Source organism: Vidua macroura, chromosome 15 (genome assembly GCF_024509145.1).
Source record: "Vidua macroura isolate BioBank_ID:100142 chromosome 15, ASM2450914v1, whole genome shotgun sequence".
NCBI lineage: Eukaryota > Metazoa > Chordata > Aves > Passeriformes > Viduidae > Vidua > Vidua macroura.
The window spans coordinates 17,560,884-17,583,343 of NC_071585.1; the positions used below are offsets into that span (position 1 = coordinate 17,560,884).

The 22,460-nt window shown below is 60.5% G+C and overlaps 1 protein-coding gene across 1 annotated transcript in view; it reads left to right on the plus strand.

Moving 5' to 3' along the window:
* The window catches only part of PPARGC1B (PPARG coactivator 1 beta), a 44,606-nt gene that overhangs the window by 196 nt on the left and 21,950 nt on the right, over positions 1-22,460 (plus strand). The gene's annotated exons all lie outside the window — the stretch shown is intronic.

Below are 22,460 nucleotides of genomic sequence, written 5' to 3' on the forward strand. Positions count from 1 at the left end.
GGGGCACCCCGGGGAAGAAGAGCCGCTGCTGCCGGAGCCGGGGTGCGGGGCCCGGCTCGTCCGCCGGGTGCCCCGCGGTGTGCGGGCGGTCCCGTTCTCTCCGCGGCTGCGGAGCCGGCCGCCCGCGGGGCTGTGCGCGCCCCTCCCGGGGCTCCCGGGCGGCCGCAGCCCCGCAGCCCCGCCGGCGCTTTCAGCACCACTCGCACGTGGACTCCCGCGCCCCCCCCCCCCCCCCATTCCCCCATCGGCCGGCAGTTTGTGGGGGGGGAGAGGGGACAAGTTGATGGGTCGGTGGGTTTCGGTACAGAGCCACCCCCCCCCCGGTTGTTAGGGCTCCCCCAAAGGTGGGGAGGGGGCGGCGCGGTGCGGGCGGTGGCGGGGGGGTGCTCCGCAGGGGGCTGCGCGGTGGGGGCTGATAGAGCCGGGCTGTGGGATGAGTCATGCCGAGCGTCAATTCCACGCATACGGGCTGGGATCTTGGGGGATGGAGGTTTGGGGAGGAAGGGGGGGGGGGGTGCGACAGCGACAGGGGTCTCGGTGCTGCGAGTCGCCGGCTCCAAAATGTGGATGGGCTGTGTTTTGGACGGAGCTGGGTATTAAAATCAGATTAAGGCTCCTTGGCAGCTCCGGCGGGATCACGAGAGCGAGCCGTGCCGGCTATAGGGCTCGCATGCTTTTCCATTTTGGGGGCTGCAAGAGAGGCGCTATACAATAAACCGGGCAGGAGCCGGAGCCGGGGCTGAGCCCGAGCACCGCCGCGCATTTCGCAGTCGGCTCGACGAGGCTGCCGCAAGTGGGAAGAGTTTTCTGTAGTTATTTATCATCCCCCCCCGACCCTTCACTTTCATAACCACGGATTACAAAATAGCTCTGATTGTGAAGCGAGCGCATTCATCCCAACGCTTGCTCTCTCACCGGTTCAGCCCCGCGACTGCAAACAGCCAGGAGCGTGTGCGTTTGTGGGGAGCAGGACGAGGGCTGATCCTGCCGCCCTTTGGGTTCAAAACAAACAAGGGCTCGAGACCTGGTAAATCAGATTTGCCCGCGGTGCGTGTGCCAGACAGAACCAGGCAGGGCTTGCCACCAGCCAGATTGATGTAGTCCCGGCACCTCTGCCCGCCTGCACCAGCGCCAGAGCGCTCCGGCTTGGCACGGGACCGGGCGGCTTCTGGGGGCAGAGCCGGGGGGAGGCAGCCTGGGTTCTTAACCAAGAGCTGCTGACAGGTTGATTACAGCAGAAGGGTCAGGAAAGGTGAGAAGTGGGCCGAGATTTTGTAAGCACTTTGTGGGTTTTTTTCCATTTTGTTGTTGCTGAGGGAGCCGTCGGCTTGGAGGAGAGGAGGCTGGTTGTGTGGGACACTGTCCCTCGAGTGGGCTGCGTGTGTGGGATGCCATCCCCTGGAGCTCAAAGGCTGCAGCTCCCACCAGCCCCGTTGCTCCCTGAGCAGGTGAAAGTTCCTGGCTCCACTTCCCTATAATAACCCTCCTGTTCTCCGTGTGTTAACCATGGCATGAAAAGCTCTTATGGTTGCAGCACGTGCCTGGAGCCTTGTTTCTCTTTTTCTTTGCTTTTTGGCCAGCATTTGATGTGCCAATTTAAGAATCTTATTTGGAAAAGCGACTGCTAAGGGAAGGGGAAAACAAAAATCCTACAAATTGTCATCCCTCTCTGGTGCAAGCCCACCATGTTGTGAACATTTCCCTGGAAAATTCGGAACTGTGAAATGGCCTGTGCTGAAATGAGACAATGTTGATGAAACGTAGTTGGCTGTATCCCCTGTTTTCTCTCCCTGTCCCCGGCGTGCTCTCTCCTGGAGGGAGCAGCACAGGTAGCTCTGCTCTGAAATCTGCAGGTGTGGGAGGAGAGGAGCAGCGAGGGCAGCGTTGCAGCTCGCTGCAGCTCCCGTGCAGCCCCTCCGTGCCCTCCCGTCCGGCGCCTGCTTTCGATAATTCCATTTCCTCTTCTGTCCCCACGTGCGCTGAGGGGCTCAGGGCTGCGACGGGAAGAAAAGAGAAGACGGAAAAAGGAAGGAAAAACAGCCCCCCCCCCCCCCCAGCTATGATTTGCATGCGTTTGCTTAAGAACCGCCTGAAGTTGTAAGCATGTGTTGTGCTTGTACCTTAACCTCTGATGAAACTGGGGGAAGGCTCCAGCCCTGGCTCTGTCACATGCTGCCTTCTAACTGGGAGCGGGAGGCGGGCCGGGCTGGCGCTGACGTCTCTCCCCATTACTACTGTACGAGCCTCTGCTTACAACTGGGTTACTGACTCCTCCGTGGAGCCCCAAAGCTGCTTCCCCAAAGACCCCCAGCACGAGAGCAGATTATCCCGAGAGGCTGCGCTGTCGGGAGGCCACGGGATGATGAATCGTGGCCGTTTCCTTCGTGGAAATTTTGAGGAACTGGGACTCTCCTGCTCTCTCGCCCGTGCTTCTCCCCGTCCTGCTTTTGCAGTAGGTTTGGAGAAAGGCGCAGCTGGTGCAGGTGCCAGGTGATCCCTTCCTCTCCAGGGCAGGAATCCTGAGCAAGGCTCTCGGGGCGATGCACGGGGAAGGTCTGACAGGGGTATCTGCATCAGTCCCTTATTCATAAGGGTTTGTGCTGAGGGTGCCAGCTAACCTCTATTTACATATCGAGGACAGCGATGATTCACGTGGTACCTGCATTGCTACAGAAAGAAAATCAGGGTTTTTCACTTGATATCTGCCTTTCTCCTGCCAACTCCTTTTTTCTTTTTTTTTTTAATTTTTTTTTTCTGTTTTTTTTTTTTTCAACAAAAAAAAAGTGATTTTGTTCTGCTGCGCCTCAAAATGTGTCATTTCTGGGCCTGCTTAATCCATTTTGTGCAACTCTGCTGCTCAGAGGTATGAAGCTGGTTGTAGCTGGTTCATCTGCTGGCACCAGGCACTGGGAAGTGCCAGCCAGGCAGCTCTGCCGAGAGCACCACGGAGCAGCTCTCAGCATCCCCTGCAAGAGGCTGGAGCACTGTGGCTCTAACAGCTTCAATTCGTTTAAAAACCCCAAACAAAGTGCAGCAGTGGTGGGGGGGAAATAATAAAAAAAAAAACCCCAGGCTGCTTCTCAGAGGGATGTTTAAAGATCACATGAACTGAAATACAATATTCCCTCTTTAACTTCCCAGCCTCCTGCTAACAGCTTAATCCATCGATGAGTGCAGGAGGCACAGCGAGCCTGCACTGGGTTGGCATTTCTAGTGCTGAAGTGGGGATGCATCTCTAATTTCTGATAGTCCTCACCGAGCTGACCGATATCCTCCTTTTCTGTGGCTTTTCTCTCGAAGATTTGGGGTGGGTTTGGACAACGGACAGCCCGAGGGCCTGTGCAAAATGCATCCTCCGCTGCATTGCTGCAGCGTGGGTCGAAGGGCTGCTGCAGTGGCAGGGCTGGAGGAGGCTGAAGTTTTCTGGGAAGCAGGGTGGCTGTGTGGATGTCACCGTGCTGGAGCTGGGGGTGCTGGTGGCTGTCCCCACCACAGCAGAGGCTGCGGAGGCTGGCGAGCACAGCAGAGTCTGAGCTGAGCCAGGAGACAGAGAGAGCAGCCGGAGGGAGAGGAGGGCTGGGCTGGAGCCTGCCCCTCAGAGCCTCCCCCCAGGATTCTGAGCCGTGTTCCCCACACCAGGGGTGCCCCACGCCGGGGGTTTCCCCCCACCTGCCTGCCTGCACATCCCTGCCCCGCTCTCATGCCGTAATGGAAAGGCACCTCTCCAACAGGTGAATAATTAAGGGCTCAACGAGGGCCTCCAGCAAAGGGAGCTTTGTGAGGGAGAGGGATCTCTCTCACATTAACCTTTCCAATGTCAAAAGCCTTTTTGTAGGGAGGAACTCCACTTACACGAGCTCTTTGGCACGGTTGGTTGTCTAATTAAAAATGCTCTGGGAATGCCCCTTCCAACGCCAAACTCCTGCTTTTGGGGAATGGGTCCCATGTCTCTGGTGCAGGGCTGGGGACAGGGATGCCACAGGCTGGCTCCTCGCAGATGGTTTGTTGTGGTGCCAAGGGCAGGAGCCCACCAGGCTCTGAGATCCCCTTTGGTGGGGCTGGGGGCTGTGGCAGGGTATGGGAGCTGCAGTGCTGTAGTGACGGGACAAGGAAAATGCTCTCAAACTGACAGAGAGCAGAGTTACAGGAGATACTAGGAAAAAATTCTTCCCTGTGAAGGTGGGCAGGCCCTGGCACAGGATGCCCAGAGAAGCTGTGGCTGTCCCTGGATCCCCTGGAAGTGTCCAAGGACAGGCTGGAAGGTGTCCCTGCCCATGGCAGGGGGTGGAATAGATGAGCTCTAAAGTCTCTTCCAACCCAAACAATTCTGCGATCCCATGAAGGACATAATTCCCCCTGGCCAGCATGTGCCAGCACCATGGAGGCTCGGGGACATCAGTGGGCTGTGGCAGAGGCGCTGCGCAGGGCCAGTCCGTGCTGCTGCTGCCAAATGCCACCACCGAAGCCACCACTTCTGCACGCCCATGGCCCTGGGGAGATGGTGTCACCGGGGCGAGGGGCAGCGTCCCTGGGGGGCTCTGCGGCGCTGGCTCTGTCGGGGAAGGGAAGAGCCGTCCCCAGAGATGCGGCTCCACCGGGACCACGCGTGTGGCACTCGCTGGCCGCCACCGCGGAGCCGGGGGACGCCAGGCGCTGGCAGGGCCTCGGCTGCAGGCACGTTTGCCGGAGGAATCGGCTTCAGGCTCCCGCAGCTGAGCCCTGCTCCATGGCAACCCGGCGCGGGCTTATATTTCTCGTGACTGCTTGGCAGCCTGAAGTGATTTAGCAGGGGGGAACTCTGTGCGCGCCGGAGCCGCCGCCAGCGCGGCCGTGCCGGGGTGACCGCCACGCTCCCGCCCGTGTGGGCCTCCAGCTCCCCGGGCAGCCCCTGCCCACAGCCCAGGAGTGGGCAGGCTCCCACCTCCTGCTGCCTGCAGGGCCACCTCCTCGCCTGGACAAGGGTGTTTTAAGATGCCTGTGCTTGTAGTAAGGGGCCAGGGACTAAAGGTTGAAGTTAATGGGGCGGGTGGTCAGGTGAGGTAGTGACCTACTTCCAGGGGCACGGGCACCGTAGGTGCTGGGTGATGATCCAGCCAATGTGCTTCCCTTCCCTTATCGCTCGGCCATTCTGCTTTTCAGCACTTTTCCCTGAACTCTGGCTTACAAATTATTATTTATTTATTTATGGCGGTTGGGGTTTTTTTTTAACTTTTCCTTTCAATAACGGGAGCTTCCAAGAAACGCCGAAGGACTTTGCACGGATCTGGCTGCGCTCGGGGCCCTGTCAGCCTTGTCCTCATCCAGCCCCGTCTCCCTGCACTTCCCCACGTGGAGGCAACAGCCAAGGCCGAGCTGCTGCATTAAACCAGTTCACTTCTGAATTAACACAGGGAAAAGTAAAAGCTGGAAATCTCCTTTGGCCCTGGAAGATCTGGAAACCCCCCCCCCCGGGGGAGGGGTTCTTCCTGTGGCAAGTGTGGTGGTATCTGCTGGTGGGGGATGTGGAGAGGCCCTGGGGACACGGCCCCATGCAGTAGCCGGAGTAACCTTTGATCTCTGCCTGCTCCGGGCAGCAATGTGGGGCTTAGGGAAAATACTTCCCTTATCTCACATCCCAGTGTCCCGAGGCGAAGCCCGCAGGCACTTCGAGCTGGCTGGGCACCCCAGCACCAGGAGCTTCCCTGGAGGGACCATGATGATGCTGCAGGGTGCCGGGAGCTTTTAACATCTGTGTCTCCTGTGCCAGGAGCTTTTTCCATCTGTGTCCCCTCTGTCCCCACGGCCCCCTGCCCACCCAGATGGGGACGAAGGCTGGAGAGCCCATGGAGGGCTGATGTGACACTTCTCCCCTCCCCTGGGATGAGCAGTACATGCTTTATATGGATGTTTTTGTGCTGAGGTGGCGCCTCCAGCTCTTGCAGGGACTACACTTGCAGGGCAGCAGCATATCTTTACTGAGATGCATTTTCTGAATTCTTCCTGCGCGCCCTGCGGCCGGGGCAGCGCCGCAGCCCCTCTGCTGAGCCAGCCACGGCCAGGCCCCTCGGTTCCTGTTTCATTTTGCTGCCAGTCTGGCTCAGAGAGCAGCAGCTCGCCACTGCTGCCACTTCTGCTCCCCGCTTTGTCTGGGGAGGCTGCAGGACACGCTTGGTCCCCACACACGGGGGGAGCGGTGTGGGAAGTGTCATCCTTTCGCCCCCGCTGCCAAAAGCTGCCTTCCCCACCTATTCCCCGAGGAACCCTCATTTCCTAATTTTCATGGACGTCAAGAGCAAGGAAATCCTGTGGCGAGGGCCGAGCGTCCTGGCCGGGGCTGCGGGCCGAGCTGGGGCAGCCTGGCAATGGAAGGAAGCCCAGCTGCCTCTCTTCATGTTTGTTCTCCTCCCTCCTGCGCCGTGCAAAGGGGGGGATGTGGCTTTCACAAGTGACAGCTGGGGACCTGGCTGTCCTGCCACGAGGTGACCCCACCGCTGGAGCAGCCCCAGCTGTCCCTGGGGGTGCGGCGTTTCTGCTGAGCATTTTTCTTGCGGTTTTTTTCCGCCAAGTTCCTAGGCAGGAGGGAGTCGCGTTATTATTTTTTCATCAAGAAAGTGCATCTGTAGCTGCAGGGTGTTCAGGAGACTGCCGTGGCCCCTTGAATGCACCCAAGGCTGGCACACTGGGCTGCAGCCAGGCTGGGTTGGGGCTGAGACCAGCATTGGTCACCTTGAGGCCGTGGCTGTGCACGTGCCAGGGTGACAGCGAGGAGCTGGAGGTGACAAACGTGGCACTCACAGCTCTCCTGGAAGGATGAAGCAGGGCCAGGCTCTGGCTCTCTTTCCCCTGCAGAAGCCAGTCCCTCTGCCAGCATTGGTGTGGTGGCACCGGTGGGCACAGAGCTGCTGGCCGTGGTCCTTTGCTCCGCGTGTGCTGCCCAGGCAGAACCCACACTCCTGGGCTGGGAGCAGGGCCAGATCCCAGTGCCCGTGTGTGGGGTCGGGGCTTGCAGGCAGAGCTGGCCAAGGGGCTCACCTTGGTCCGTGCCAGGTGAGCTGCCAGCACCCGCTCCTGCCACGCACAGGCTGCTCACCGGGCAGGCAGCACGGCGGCGCTGAACTTTGTCCAGCTTCAGTCCTGATTTCTTGGCACTTGCCCTGCCTCGGTGCAAATGTTTGCAACTTCCACGGCTTCCAGCTAATTAAACTTTGCGTTCCTGTTGGCTCCCTGCAAACCAAGGCTGCTGAGTTGCTTCCCTTCGCCCCGGGCTGGGGGACCTGTGGCTCTGCCTGTGCCAGCTGTGTGTGCCTCTTCCTGCACCTTAATGGCAGGAGGATTTTCAAACTTCCCCTCCAACAGCATCAACCCCAGAGCTCTGCCCAGCTGCAGATTTAAACCACCAGCATCGTTTCTCCTTTCGAGCAGCCTTGTGCACAGTCACGACCAAACCGTGCTGATAATGAAAAGAAAAAAAAAATCGCAATTTTTTTTCTTAAAAAGGAAGTTTCTGTTTCTGTGTGGGCCCCACAGGGAGGCTGGCGCATGCGGGTTTCCAGTGCTAGAACCCATTTCCCAGGTAACAGAACTCAAGCCTGTGAGAACTGTGTGGTTTTCTCAGGCTGAAAGGTTGGATGGTATTTGAGCTGCTTTTTTTTTTCCCTTGTTGCCGTGTCCTTTTAAGAAGGAATAAGTATGTCTATTTATATATATATTTTGAAAATGAAAGCACGTGGCCCGTGTCCCCAGAAACCCTCACGGTACATGTTGCCACCCAGCTCTGGGGGGATGCTGCTTTGCTGGTGACCACCCCCCAGCCCACCCCAGCAGCTGAACTGGGGAGCAGCCCCTGGAGCTTGGGGTGAGCTGTGGTCGGCGTGCAGGACATTCTTTTGGGAATTCTCCATGGGACCAGAGGCTCCGGGATGTGGAAGTGGATGCAGCAGGAAGGAAGTTGGTAGCTGAGAGGAGAGCGATGTCATGGAGGGAATGTTGGGACAGCATGGATGGGAAGGGCTGGAGCTGCTCGCTTCCTTTACTCCTGTTGACTCCTCCTGCCCATGCTTTGAGTGGTGCTGCCTGGCCTGCCTGCAGTGCTGGCTTCTCCATTCCTCTGCCAGGGATGCAGAGTGGTTTCCCTGGGGAGAACTGAGGGTCTGCTTGCCCTGGCTGCCTCCTCTCAGTGCCCACCTCAGTGTCCACCAGTGCCTGCTGCCCATCCGCCCAGAGGAGCTGGAAACCCGTCTGCACATCCAGCTGAGTCAAAAATACATGAAAGGCAGATTATCAGGGGGAGACTGTCCTCATCTCTGCCGCTCACTTATGGCAGTGCAGGGACCTGGAAATACAGCTTTCAAGTTTCTCTCTGTATTTATGTAACCCAAACGAACTCTTTTTTGGAAAGAGCCACTCTGTCTCATTTAGATACCTAAATATAGCAGCTGCTCCGGGGGGAGGATTAGCCTGCGAGTGCCCTGGCGGGCATGGGACCTTTGTGCACGGGTGTTATGGGGAGTTTAAACCTCACTCGGCGGGGCCTGGGGGGATTATTCCCCTTGCCATCATCAGGGTGGGCTTGCAGAGTTCTGGGTCAGCGGGGAGCTCACGCAGTGACCGGGTTGGGAAGCACAGACCTGTGGAGATGTGGACTGCAGGGTTTTTTCTAAATGTCTCGATGCCTTTTGAGGCCAGGGCCCCTCTGTGCCCAAACACGCTGTTTGTTGTTGTGCCATCACCTCCCCTTGCAGGGAGGATCTGTGCTCCAAAGCACGGAAGCAGAGCTGAGCTACGGGGTGAAAGCTCCACATGCAGCCCTGCCAAAGGGCCCCGTGGGGCTGCAGCACCTCGGGGTGATCAGTGAGGGCTGCTGCAGATGAATCACCCCCACAACGTGGCGCTGGGTGGAAAGGCAGGGAAGTGCAAGGGTCCTTCTGCCCGTAGGTGCACCTCAGGTAAGGCACACCTTTAGGGAAAGGTGTGGGACCAAGCCTTTGAAATGCCAAGCTGAGGGACACCCCACAGGTGCCATTTCCCTTTGCCAGGGATGTTCATGGGCATTCAGGGACACCCCCCCCCCCCCGGGCACCAGGGCCTGCGCACTTCTCTGAGATGCAGGTGTTGGCAGAGTCCGGGCACTGTGCACATCCCCACTTCTGCTTCTTCACACACACCAGAGCTCTTTGCTTTTGGATGAGCACGAGAGATCTGACCATGTGGTGTGGGGGGGCTCTCATGCACCCCCTGGCATCAGCCAGGCTTGCACCTTGCACCAAGCACTGACGGAAGCTGAGTTTCTCAGAGGTGCCCAGGGTGACCTTTGCTTGTGTCTTGTAACATTTACAACTGCCCTGCAATGAGGGTGCCGTGTGTCACTTCCAAAGAAGTGGGGAGTGGCTGTGTGCTGGTGTCCCAGGGACTTGGTGACACACGCTGCAGGAGTCTGTGCAGCCAGCTCGTTTTAAGAGTGTGGAGAGGACACCCTTGTGTTTCCCTCTGCTCCCGCCTGCTTTGCAGCGCTGACACACGAGCGGCTCCCTGGCCTGGGGCTGCTGCAGGGGCTCCTTGGGATTGGGAGACACACAGGAGCTGCCTTGTGTTTTCTGCAGGAAAGCAGAGGGTCGCTCAGCTGTTTGAGCACTGCCTCTGTGCTTTTGGTGTGCTTTTGGTGTGCTTTTGGTGTGCTTTTGGTGTGCTTTTGGCTCTGCCTCCCTGCACACCTCGTCCCCCCTGCTGCCCATCCCTGTGCCCAGCTCAGAGCTGTGCAGCCCCATGCTGTGCAGGCTCCTCTGCCATCCCCCTGGGCCAGGAGCCACCTGGCTAAACCCTGGACCCCGGGGATGTATCAGTGAACACCTGCACCTGAAGGCTTCACACAGTGCCCTTGGACAACCTTGCGAGCCCCGGTGCCACGTCCCCTCAGCTCCCAGTGCAGCGCAGGGACCAGGCAGGTCCCGTTTGGGCGCTGCCCTGCTCAGGTCGGTGTTGTTCGGCCCTAGCAGGGTGCAGGTGAAATGGAGAAGGCAGAGGACGTAGGAGGGGAGGAGGCGGCGTGGTGGGCTCCGTGAGGAGGGCTCGCAGTGTCCCCAGGATCCCCGAGCTCCCTGGCAGATGGCTGCAGCCCTCCCGCCCTGCTCCGAGGAATACAAATGTGCGGCAGATACGGTTACCGGGCCCCGGCAGCGGTGTTGGCTTTCATCTGGATCGATATCCCTGCCGGCCTGCGTCTGCGGGAGCGCTCAGCTGGCAGCACAAGGCTGCCCAGGAGCAGACGCCCGCCGAGGCTCTGCAGCCCCTGCCCGTCCGTGTGTCCGGCTGCCTCGGCGTGGGGGCAGCGCCGGTGCCAGCGCAGCGCCGCTGCCGCGCTGTCCGGCTCCGTCATGCGTAAAATGTAATAAATAGGGCCATAAGCCTTTTACAAAGTCTATTTCCACTCTTGGATCCGGGATTTAATGCATGGCTGCTTAGAGAGGCTGAGGATTTCAGGGGTCAGCAAGGCTAATTGCGCTGCTGGAATAAAAGGGTGCGTGGTGAGGATCCTGCCCGTGGGCGGGAGAGGGTGCTGGGGGTCCCAGCTCCCCGCCCGCTGCCCTGGCCCTGCGCTCCCTGCCAGCAGCCTGGGAATGCCACGGCCACGTGTGGCAGCTTGGCGAGGGCTGGGGTCCCCAGGGAGGTCTCTTTTGGGGCCGGGGAGGCCGAGCCAGCTGGGGAGTCACATGCTGCAGGTGTTCGGTTCCCCACTGCTCCGTGGTGTCCGTGTGTGTCTGGCCAGGCACGGCTGGCTGGAGCGCTTGATCTTAGATTACCTGTAAGCCAGGGAAAGCCTCTGCGGGGCCAAGGGCCAGTGAGGATCAGGGCTGTCCCGGTGCCAGCTCAGCCCCAGCCTGCAGCATCTCCTTCAGCTGCAGAGAGGAGCTGGGTACCATCCTGCCAGGCCGTGCCAGCGGGCCCCGATGCCACAAACTGGGATGTGAAGGGATGTGTGTTTCCTGTGCCGGGGAGACAGCCCCACTGGGAATGGAAATGCACTGCTGGGGGAGAGCCTGGGGCACAGACCTGAATGGGGGGTGCTCCAGTGCCGGGTGGCCAGCACAGGGCTGGGGTCAGGACCCGGACAGAGCTTTCCTGGAGGTGCCAGGGAGGGGCCGATGGGATGTGCAGGCTCTGCATCAGCAGGAAAACCAGCAGCCACACGCGGCCTGTAAGGAGGGGGACCCAGATGCCCCGAGGCTGCCGGCTGCGCGCCCCGTGCCAGCCGCTCGCTCTTGCGGGGCTGGCAGGGCTGTGCCGCCGGCCGCGGCAGACGGAGCACGCCAGCTCCGCTCAGTGACTTCGCTGGCTGATCCCGTCATCTCCTTCTCGCGCCAAGTGCTGAAGTCGCCATGGAAACCGGCACGGCAGCAGCCTCGCCGGCATCCTCGCTCGGAGCACCCGGCCGGTGCCACGCTGGTGGCCAGTGGCCGGTGGCAGCCTCGGCCACCGCTGCTCGCCCCCGGTCCTCGAGGGCGTCAGTCCCACTGCTGGGCCCCGGGGATTGCACAGGGGGCTCTTCCCCAGATCCATTAGAGCTCCTCCATCCTCGCAGGAAGCACAAAGCAAAAGCCCGAGAGTATTGCTATTAATAGTACCTGCTCACCAAGTTATCTTTAGCTGCACTGCTCCCACCTTCATTCATAACAGCCATGGCACGGGCCTGACTCTTCGCCCTGCTGCTGGAGTGGCTTTGAGGTAACCCCGGCATCCCCAGGTGCCCCACTCGCCTGGGCTTCCACCACTCAGCAGCCTTTCCTCTGCCTGTGGAGAGGGATGGGCTGCAAACCTTTCCCTGTAGTGGGAAATGGAGCTGGATTTCTTTTCCAGGCTTCATTTCTCTGTGGTGACCGTGACTCTGAACTCTGCTTGGCTTTGCCTCTCCTCCCACGTCGCTCCTGTGCAGCAGGGCTGTGTCTTGCCAAAGGCTTTCTCCCTGGAGCATCCCTGCTGGAAGTCCACGCTGGTGCTGGGATTTTGCTTGATCAGTGGAGGAGGGCAGTGCATGAAGCCGACTGTTGGGGATGGAGTATTTTCCACTTGTATTTCAGTGGGTGTTTTCATAGGTTTCAAGCTGTAGTCCACCCTTCCCAGCATCTTTCATCTCCAGAGCTCACACAGCTCCTGGGAGGGTGCAGGGCTTTGAAAGGGCTTTGAGGATTCAAGGGCTCATCCCACTGCTTTGAGGCAGCATCTCCCACCGTTGCCAGGGAAAGGCCTCTTTCTCCTATTCTTGAACTCGGCAGTCACCGAGTTCCTCAGGTTCCTGGGTTAATCTGTTCCTGCCTTTAATGAGCTGCCTCATTAAAGTGTTTTTCCCTAATAACCAGCCCTCCGGGCTGGGTGATGTTCAGCTGCAGACAACTGGAGACCTGCAGGCTGCAAAGGGCTGTTCAGGCTGCGTGTGGGGTGCAGGATGAGCACCATCCCTCTTCTCCCACGTGGTGCCAAAAAGGCTGTGAAGGGAGCAGCTCAAAGCACCCCAAACCTGCCTCTCCTGCACCAGCACCAGATCTACTGCACCCACAGACTACAGGGCAGGCTGTACTGAGGGTGGCATCTGCCCTTGGGGTGCAGCAAAACTGGGGATACTGGGACTAACCCATCCTGCTGCTGAGTCTTCCCACAAAATGTTTTTACCCAGGGATGTGCAGCACAGGAACTGTTGGACGTCACCCTAGAAGCCAAACCTGTGGGTGCACGCCTGCACCCCTTGGGCTGGGAGGAGTCTGCCCAGCCCTAATGAAGGGGTTTGAGCAGCTTGCCTTTGGTGCCTGGGAGCTGATCTGGATGGTTTGGATAAATGGAAGTGGAAATCTCCCTCCTGGGGGCCTGCTCTGTGTGGAGGAGTGCACACACAGCTCGCAGCCGTGGCCTCCCGGGAACATCCATCCTGCAGGCATCTGTCCCACCTGGTCCCCTTGTCCTGCAGGCATCTGTCCCACCTGGTCCCCTTGTCCTGCAGGCATCTGTCCCACCTGGTCCCCTTGTCCTGCAGGCATCTGTCCCACCTGGTCCCCCAGCTCCGTGGTGGCTGCCCTGGGCGGGCAGGGCGAAGGGTGGGAGCCCTTGGAGCAGTGGCTCTGAGGGAGCAGCTTAGGCAGAGCCTCTGGTGAGGCGGCAGCTGCCACAGCCCCTGTCCCCAGGCCGTGCTTTTTAGGGTGCCAATGATGCAAGGCAGGAAGGTGCCTGGTTCTGGGGCTGCTCCGTTTATATTTAGCTGACCCAGTTGCTGAGCTGGTCCCTCCTGGAGCTGCACTTGGGGTGCTGTGAGGGAATGCAGCAGCAGCATCCGTCTGGGAGCGCAGGGCTGGGCTGCATCCTGCATCCTGCATCCCTGCATCCCTGCATCCCTGCATCCCTGCATCCCTGCATCCCTGCATTCCTGCAGCCTGCTCTGGAAGGGCTGGACTGTGCTGGCACCCACCCTGCAGCCTGCCAGCCCCTCAGCACCCCTGCCATCTCCCCCATCCAGCAGCACCCCAGATTCCCCAGGGAAGGAGGAGCTCTGGTGCCCCAGCAGAGGTGCAGAGGCAGCAATTGCTGCTGCAGGGAGCAGCCTGAGGTTGTGCACAGACTGAGGCAGGATCAGGCAGTGCTCCAGCCCCGTTCCTGGAGCCATCCCATGGGGTTCTCCTGCCTCTCCAGCCTCAGCTCACCCCGCCTGCATCCTGCTGCTGTCTGCGGTGGGTGCTGCCGGTGTGTGAGGGGCTTCAGGGAACTCCTGGAAAGCGCTGGGCTGCCAAAACACATCCTCTCAGTGCCAAGCACCTGCGAGGCAGCTGCTTCCCCGGGGCAGGAAGGAGATAAAAAGAAAATCTCTTTCAAAGGCAGGGTGGCCTCCTCCCCAGGATCAGGGCGTGTGGCCAGGATGCTTTCCCGAAAAGAGCCGCTATCCCTGCGTAGCGCGGGGCTGGAGGGGACATGGTGTTCCCATCCTGGTGTCCCTGTGGCTGCGTGTTTGCTGGGCTGTTGTGGTTGGCACACCTGGAGAAAGGCGAGTCCCCCAAGGCAGGGCAGAGCAAAGCGCTTGCTGCGGAAAGGGAAATTAATTACGGGCACTTTGCTGCACTCCAAGTGACTGCAAAGGATGATGTTTCTCCCGTTGGCCGATAAACTAATTGTAATGGCAAAACCTCAACAAAAGCCAGGCTCTTAAATGCGTTCTTAATTAATAATTCTCGATAATCACTTGACGTCAATGACCAATTAAAACTTTGGAGAAGGGAAGTTGTTGTTAAGTGCCCGATACCTTTGCTCCTCCAGTCCCTGCAGCTCTGATGAATCCTGCAGAAAAGCACCGGGAAGGCCAAGCCCGATGTTTTTAAAGGAAAACATTAAGCAGGAAAAACGTGAATATTCACGTGAGTGTCCACAGGGACAAGAGGAGGGAAGCTGAGCAGTCACTTGGCTCTGTTGCTCCCTGCTGAGCAGCCAGCAAGGGATGTCAATGCAGGCAGCCAGAGGGGTGGCACCAGGGGTGCCCCTTTCCTGCCCCTCTGGTGTGCTGAGTGCCCAGGGACAGCATGAGTGGAAGGGCATCTTTTCAAGGAGTCCACATTCAAGGGATTTTTAAGGTCCTGCTGAATGTCCTGTCCCATGGTGGGTCCTTTATTTGTCATGTGCCTCCTTCTCCTCCTTCTCTTTCTCCTCCTCCTTCCCACAGCCTGTCTGAGGTCAGCATCTCCCAGCTCAGCCCTGCCAGGCCTGAAAGCATCACCAGCTGGATTTTATTGGGTGGGAGTTGAGTGGTCCCCAATCCATCCACTGTTAAGTGGAGCCTCTGGGAAGCTGCCATTCATCTCCCTGCAGCGCTGGTGGCTGCAGCGCAGTGCTGGGAGGGTTAATGTCCTCCTCCTCCTTCTCCTCCTCCTCCTCCTCCTTCTCTCAGCTTCACAGCCATCTTAAAACTGCTGGAGCCAGAGCTGTGCACTCCCTGCTCCCACTCCTTTTACAGTATGGGCTGGCTGGCCAGGGAGCCCGGCCGGCTCCTCCGTCCGTCCAACTCTTTTCCTTCTTTGGATGTCCCCTGCTCCGGCTGCCCGGGCACTGCCTCCCCCCACGGGACCCGTGCCCCTGGCGAGGGGCGATGGCCGGGGCCAGGGGCTGCCATGGCTGGGCTCAGCAGTGCCAGGGTGAGATTTTTTGCCCACGTTTCTCCAGGACAGCTCTGGGTGGATGCCAGGGTGGATGCCAGCGGCTCCCGGGCACCGGTGGCACTTTATGCCTGCAAATCCCTTGGCGGGCTCTAGGAAAATCCTCCCGCGGGAAAGGTGGGAGAGGGTCACAGCTGGTAGCCAGAGGAGGGTGAGGAGCGTGGCAGAGGGGGGAAGGAGCTTTGTGGCACGGCACCCCATCCAAGATGGGCACGGGGCTGCTCCCAGCGGGGCAGCAGCAGTCCTGCAGTGGGGAAAAGCAGTGGGAGCCCTCCCGTGCAGGGAGCGGAGAGGGCAGAGCCTCAGGCAGGCAGGCTCTGCTCCCCACTGAGCTCTTCCCCTGCCTGTCACCCCTCACAGCTGGCCCCGGGGGTCCCGGGGGTGTTGCTGGGGGCCGTGGGAGAGTTGCTGAGCGTGTGCTGATGGCCAGGCACAGCCTCTGTGTGTCGGGACAGCAGCAGCACGTGCTCCTGGCTCTGCACCCCAGTGCGGCCTCTTACCCAAATACCAGCCACTGCCCAAGGGTTTATGCCCCTCCTGAGCTGGGGAAAAGCAGGGGAAAGGCCTCTGGGGCCGAGGGGGGAGGCAGAAACAGGGCGTCCCTGTGTCCCCTCTGTGCTGCTTCAGCAGATGTCAGCACAGGGAGGAGGAGGAGGAGGAGGAGGTCACCCAGGGATCACATCTGGCGAGTTTTTGGGTTGCTGGAAGCCTGAAAAGGGAATGAGGGGAGAAGGGGGAGCCGCCCCAGAAGGCACAGGGAGGTCTTTGGTGCTGCGGGTCCCCCTGGGTCAGTGGCAGGAGCAGTGGGGACACTCTGGGGGGGCCAAGGACCTGTCATTCCAAGTGGCTTTTTCATGAGCCCTGTGCCTGGTCCTGCCTGTCCCTGTATGGGGACAGCAGCCCGGGGTATGAGACCCCTCGTGTCCCTGGTGTCCCTGCAGCCACCAGGCTCAGCGTCCAGCCAGGGGCTGGGACACTCAGAGCAGAGGAGGGACTGCCACCTCTGTCCCTGCTGCTGGGGGATGCTCCGGGGGGCTGTGTCCCACCCTCCCAGAGTGTGGGAGGGTGGCTGTGCAGCAGGAGTGCCAGGCAGGTTCCCAGTCCCCTCCCGAGCAGGTGGCACAGGCACAGTGGGCACCAAGCTGCCTCTGCTGCTGCCACCACGCCACCCCATTGTCCCCAAGGAGGAGGAGGCAGCCCCAGCTGACCCCACAGCTTGGGACACCCTTGAGAGGTCCCGGTAGCAGCGTGTGGGGCAGGACTGGTGCTGCTGTGGGTCCAGCTGCTCTCCAGCAGGGATGATGAATGGCTTTAACCCTCTCCTGGCACTGCCCAGCCTCCTGCTAGGCCACGGGGGTGGCTGTGGGGGGAAGGCTGGGGAGATGGGGGTGGCTCCTTGGGCCAGGCTGGGCTGGCAGCAGGGCCCTGGCCAGCCAGGGAGCCCGGAGTCCCAGTGTGACCCGGCCAGGAGCCTGGGAGGCAGGAGGGATGGCAGCAGGATGGGATGGCAGCAGGAGGGATGGCAGCAGGATGGGATGGCAGCAGGATGGGATGGCAGCAGGATGGGATGCCTGGAGTTCTCTCCTGCTTGGCCCCGTCTCAATGGCACTCGGTGCCAGGAGTGGGGGGATGGCTGCTGCGAGTCCCAGCGGGGCCACAGCCCAGCCTGGCTGCCTGGCCGTCCCCCCTTCTCACCCCTTTCTCCCAGATGTGCTGACGGAGGCACGCAGGCCTCCTGCCAAAGGATGGGTGGCTTTCCTGTGGCTCCTCACCCAAGGCAGGCACGGGTGCCAGTGCTCAGCCTGGCTGCACTTGCTGTCTCCCTGGCACTGCAGGCACGGGATCGTTTGCCAAGCACCGGGGTCACACCAGGATTTATCTCTCTGCTGCACACCCCAGAGGGAAGGAGATGGAGGCACCCATGGCTCCCTGCCCCTCCTGCCTGTCTGTGCCAGCTGGGGCTGGTTTGGTTGAGGAAGATCCCTGGATTTTGGCAGTGGGGAAGCCACAGGAAAGCCACCCCCCCTTTGCCAGAAAGCACTCACCAGGAGCAGGGGGACCCGCTCATGCCAGCACATGCAAACCCTTGTGGGACACAGAGTGGGGGATTTAGGCTCAGTCTCATCTCTCAGGGAGACACCCAGGGAAAAGGTTCGTGGGTTATTTTATGCTTTGCACCCAGCTTGGGCCAGTGTGAGCCTGTGGATGTGTCCAGGCAGCCCCAGCCATGGGTGAGGGGAGCAGCAGTGCAGCCCCTGGCTCCTCTCACACCAAAGCCAGCAGCTGCAGGATAATAAATGAGGAGTCTATATTTAGACCCTGTGTCTGGAGCAGCGTCACAGCGTTGCCAGAGGGTTTTACCATTCACCACAGGCAGGTTTCCCCGCTCCTCCAGCTCCATGCCACCTCTGCAGAAAAGCTCATCAAAGACATCCAGCTGGAAAAGAAGTATCCTGAACAGAAAAACTGATACCTGCACAAAATCTCAGCGCCTGCCGAGGGATGACAGAGCAGAGCATTCCAGGGAGCCTTGGAAGGAGCTGGCTTGGGGCCCGTTTCGTTTGGCAAAGGCTTTATTTTGTTGCACAGAATTCTGTAGTAAAGAAAACAGGGATGGAGCCATCCCTTGTGCCACCCCAGGCCGGTGTCAGTTCCTGTCCCAGCCCCATGGACACCCCATGGAGCTGCTGATCCCTGTGGTCCCTAAACCCCCCCAGCAGCCTGGCTGTGCCACTGCAGCTGCCAGGAGCAGCTGGGGTGGGGAGGGGACAGTTCCTGATGGAGCTGGGGCTGCCGGGCCCCGCTGGCTGAGTCAGTGGCAGTGCCTGGTAATCCGTGTTGAAATTCCAGGAGAGGCTGGAGCGTTGTGCAAAGGCTGCAGAGGGCTGTGCAAAGCCAGGCCGTGCTTTCCTGGCATCCCAGAGTGCCAGGCTGGGAATGAGGAGATTTGCATGAAGATTCCTGGTGCTCACATCTGGGATTTCCCCCGTGTTTTGCAATGTCAGAGGGCGTTGGGAACAGATGCTGTCCACTGCTGGCTCCTCCTGGCCTGGGGAGGGTTTCTGCAGGCAAAGCCAAGCACTGAGCCCTTGCCATGAGGCGTGAGTGTGGCAGAGGCAGCTGGTGACAGGAATGGTGACCAGCTCTGCCCAGGCCTTCCCTTGTGGCTCACAGCACCAGGACTTTTTCCCTGCACCCTTCCTTCCACAGGGTTCCTGCACCTCCCAGGGATGGGAAATGCCAACGTGAGCACAATGCTGGGTAAAACTCACCAGCACTGGGGCAAACAGCCCCTTGCCACTGCTGCAGCCCCACATCTCTGCTCCCAGCTGGGCACCACGGAAGCTGTGGCTGCCCCTGGATCCCTGGGAGTGCCCAAGGCCAGGCTGGATGGGGCTCGGAGCAAGCTGGGATATGGAAGGTGTCTGTCCCTGCCCAGGGCAGGGGGTGGAACAAGATCTTTGAGGTTCCCTCCCAATCCAAGCCATGCCATGGTTCTGTGAAGGGTGCACAACCTTCCCCGTGCCCGCCCGTGGTGCCAGCTGTGCCTTGGCAGTACGGGACACCCCAAGGACACCCCACTGGCAGAGCTGGCTCACAGCTGAGCTGGGGGAGAGCAGCACACGGTGCTGGGGGTCAGCGTGCCCCCTGCCTGCCCCCCACACCCTGGGCCACCCCAGGGAGGGACAGCCGCTGGCCCACAGCAGGCGTGGCGTGTTCAGCGTGGGCACAGAGGCACCCGCAGAGCTTGGGCAGCTGCCCAGGGCACTGGCAGCCGTTCGGGAGGAGGAGGAGGAGGAGGAGGAGGAAGGCACCTGACTGCCAGGCAGGAGTCCAGCTCCCGTTGTGGTTTGCATAACCCAGGCTGGCTCGGCCAGCTGCGGGTACACACGGTGTCACCTGGTCACCGGGCTGGCAGTGGGGCTGGGTGGGCAGGCTCAGGGGGCTGCCTGCTCTGCTGCCGTGCCCACCGTGCCCTGCTGGCAGGCTGGGAGGGGCAGGGCTGGCTGTTCTGCCCCAGCTCCAGCCCCAGCTGCGGGGCTGTGGCCCAGCAATGTCCCTGCGAGTCCCCGGCGGTGCCACACCGAGCACAGCCCTGCTCCCCATGCCCTGCCTCCCTGCAGGACCCTCCAAGGTGACTCTGGAGGCTCTGACAAGGACTCCTGGCCACGTTCCCACGTGGCAGCCCCTGACACGGAGGCAGCAGAGGGAGAGGGATGGATAAGAGCGGGTGGATAAGAGCAGGGCTGGGAGCTGGAGCTGCTCACATGACTGGGGAGCTGCTGCCAGGCACTGGGGCCTGGCAAAGTGCACGAAGGTGGCACACCAAGCCAGGCCTGAGGAGCCTTTAACCCCTGCCAGCCCTGCACGGCGTTTCAGACCACCTGGGATGTGGCACTGCCAGCGTAGAGGTGGCTTCTTCCACCCAGAGGGGCTCTGATGGTCCCAACCCAGGGGTGGCTGCTGGGTCAGACCAGATCCTGTCAGACCCAGAGCTCAGGGCTGGATTTCAGGCCAGCCTGCCCTGGGGTCTGTGGCTCTCTGTTGATCCCTGGGTTAGCTGGGGTCAGAAAAAGGGGGGACAAGGCTTGTGGGGCAGGCGAGCTCAGGGCAGGGTGGCACAGCACGTGGAGCAGTTAAAGGATCTGGTTTAGTGTAAGAATTCATGCTTGTGGGCTTCACCCCGACTGGTTTGCGGGGAGCAGAAGGGCCTCCAACTGGTTTGGGAGGAGGAGAGGGGCCCTCAGCTGGTTTGGGAGGAGGAGAGGGGCCCCAGCTGCTGCCGCAGGGAGCGGCCAGACCCCTCCTCTCATGCCCTGTTGGAGCCTGTCTGGGGTTTTGGGGAGGGGAAAGGTGTGGTCCCTCACAGGAGAGAATTTGGAACAGAACAAAGCTTTGTGAATGTGGGTTTGCATGTGTTCCTGAAGGAGCTTCTTGCCCTCATAGGGATTTTTCTATCTGGAGATCTTGGAGCCGTTTCTTTCCAGGGTGAGTCAGTTGTTTGCAGAGTAGGAAGCCCGAGGAAAGCAGGTTGGCAGCACCAGCTCCAGGCTGTGGCTCCCAGAAATGCTTCCTGCAGAGCCAAAAAGCAAGGGCAGAGCCCAGCCCTGGGGGCAGGTGGCCTGGCTGGGACACCTGACAGTGCAGACCCGGACACAGCAAAGCCTTGTGCAGCCCCAGGAAATCCCCAGAGCAAACAGGTCGTGCTGCTGTGTGCCCAGCCTGCCCAGAGGTGCTGCTCAGGGTTCTCACCTCCACCATCCACCTGTGAGCATGTCCCTGCATCCCCAGACCTGCTGGGACCTGCTCTCCTCTCGCCTTCCCCAGCCTCGGATTTCCCACAGAACTGGAGTGGTGTCAATACTGATAATCACTTTATTTATTCCTGGTGCCCACCTGGAAAATACCCAGCTGGCAGCAGTCCCCCTCCCCAGCAGCTTTCTGGGCACAGAGGTGTCAGAGCAGAGGCACAAGGTGACCACACTGGCTGGTGGCAGTCCCCTCTGGCCAGGACACCTCTGGAAAATGGGCAATCATTTATTTGGGTGTCGCGGGATGGGGGAGGAGAGGGAGCCCCTGATTCAGGGGGACAGGAGGGGGAGGGCCTCACCTCTTGCCGTCCTCAGGTGATGGGGACAGGGAGGTGCAGGGTGCCAGGTGTTGTGCAGGGCAGAAGCAGGAGCTGGCATGGGCAGTGCAGCAGTGAGGGGTGGCCAGCAGTGCCCACCCGCCTGGCACAGCGGGGGCTTCCACCTGCACTGGACAGGCTGGGCAGGAGGGTAAGGACAGATGTGAGTGGCTTTGGGGGGAAGGACAGATGTGAGTGGTTTTGGGGGTAAGGACAGATGTGAGTGGTTTTGGGGGGAAGGACAGATCTGAGTGGGTTTGCCCTTTGCACGGAGGTTTGCATCCTCTGAGACCTCGTGCATCCAGCTGAAAACTTCATTTTCACGTGGGAGCCGGGCACAGTGGGGGCTCCCACAGCCCCCCCCCGGCAGGAGGGCCAGCTCAGCCCGTGTCCAGCAGGAGAAGGGCTCCTGGAGGGTCCCACTGAGGGTTTGGTGCTGGTGGCCTGACCCCCAGCAGGGCAGGGCCGTCCCTGCAGCGTGCTGGGGCTGGGCTGGCTGCGAGCTCAGGCTAATGCAGGAAGATCCTCCTTGTGCCTTCTTAACCCCAGCTTGAACCTTCCCCGTCTCCTGCCTCGGCCTGATTAGCACTAAGAGGCTGCTGGTGGCTCCGGCAGCCCGGGCAGTGCCAGCCCACGGTGCCTTCCGTGGCAGGGGGCACCTGAACCCCCTCAGAAGCAGGGCAGCTGCAGCAGGGTGGGCAGGAGCTGGGCTTTCCCCTGCCCTGCTGCCACCTCCCTTCCAGGAGGGCTCCCAGCAGGGGACACCTTGTCCAGGCAGTCCCTGCTCCTCAGCAGAGCATCAGCGAGGTGTGAAAAGGCTCCTGTGGCTTGGGGAGGTGAAGGACGTCCTGCAGGTGTTGGGGGTGACAGCGGGCTGGGGTGGCTGGCAGGCAGCAGGTTCTCTCCACCTGCTTGTCAGGTGTCAAAGGGGCAGGATTGGGGCAGGAGCGGGGCCGGGTGTCACCTCAGCTCCCGTGTCACACGGGGTGACACTGAGTGCCAGAATATGCTGGGAATTCCAGCCCTTGCCCGGGCTGGAGCAGTTCAGGGATTCCCAGGCTGTGGCTGTGGCTCCTGGAAAGCCAAGGGGAGCTTTGGGAGCTTTGGAGATGCCAAGGCTGTGGCTGTGGGTGGGGAGCACGGCTGTGGCTGGCTCCCAACTGGGATTTGATCTCGGAGCTGGCTGGGAGGGGTGAAGAGCTGCCAGTGCCAGGGTGAGCAGTGCCCGTGGAGCTGAGCTGGGGTTAGGTGTGCCACGCTGTGCCATGGGAAGATGTTTGCAATGTCCTCTGGGCACAAAGGGCCTCGTGGAGCCCTGTCAGCCTCTGAGCTGGGCACCAAACCTCCCCAGGGCAGGGACGGGGCTGCTGCTCCTCACTGGTGTCCCTGTGCCCACGTCAGTCATGTGGCTGCTGGCTGCAGGGGCATCAAGAAGAGGAAGGTCTGACAATAATCACCCCCTCATGTTTTCCTTACAGAAGGAGGGAGTTGCCATCGTGGGGAATTCTTGTGACCAGCAGAGCTGGCTAACAGTCAGCTCCTCAGTGAGTCAGGACTTGTCCCCTGTCATGGCACAGCCTGGTCCCCCGTGCTGCCAGCCTGGCTCCCGGGGCTCCCAGCTGCTGTGGAGCCACAGCCTTTCCTGCCACCTCCAGTGGTGTGGGAGTGGAAGCAAT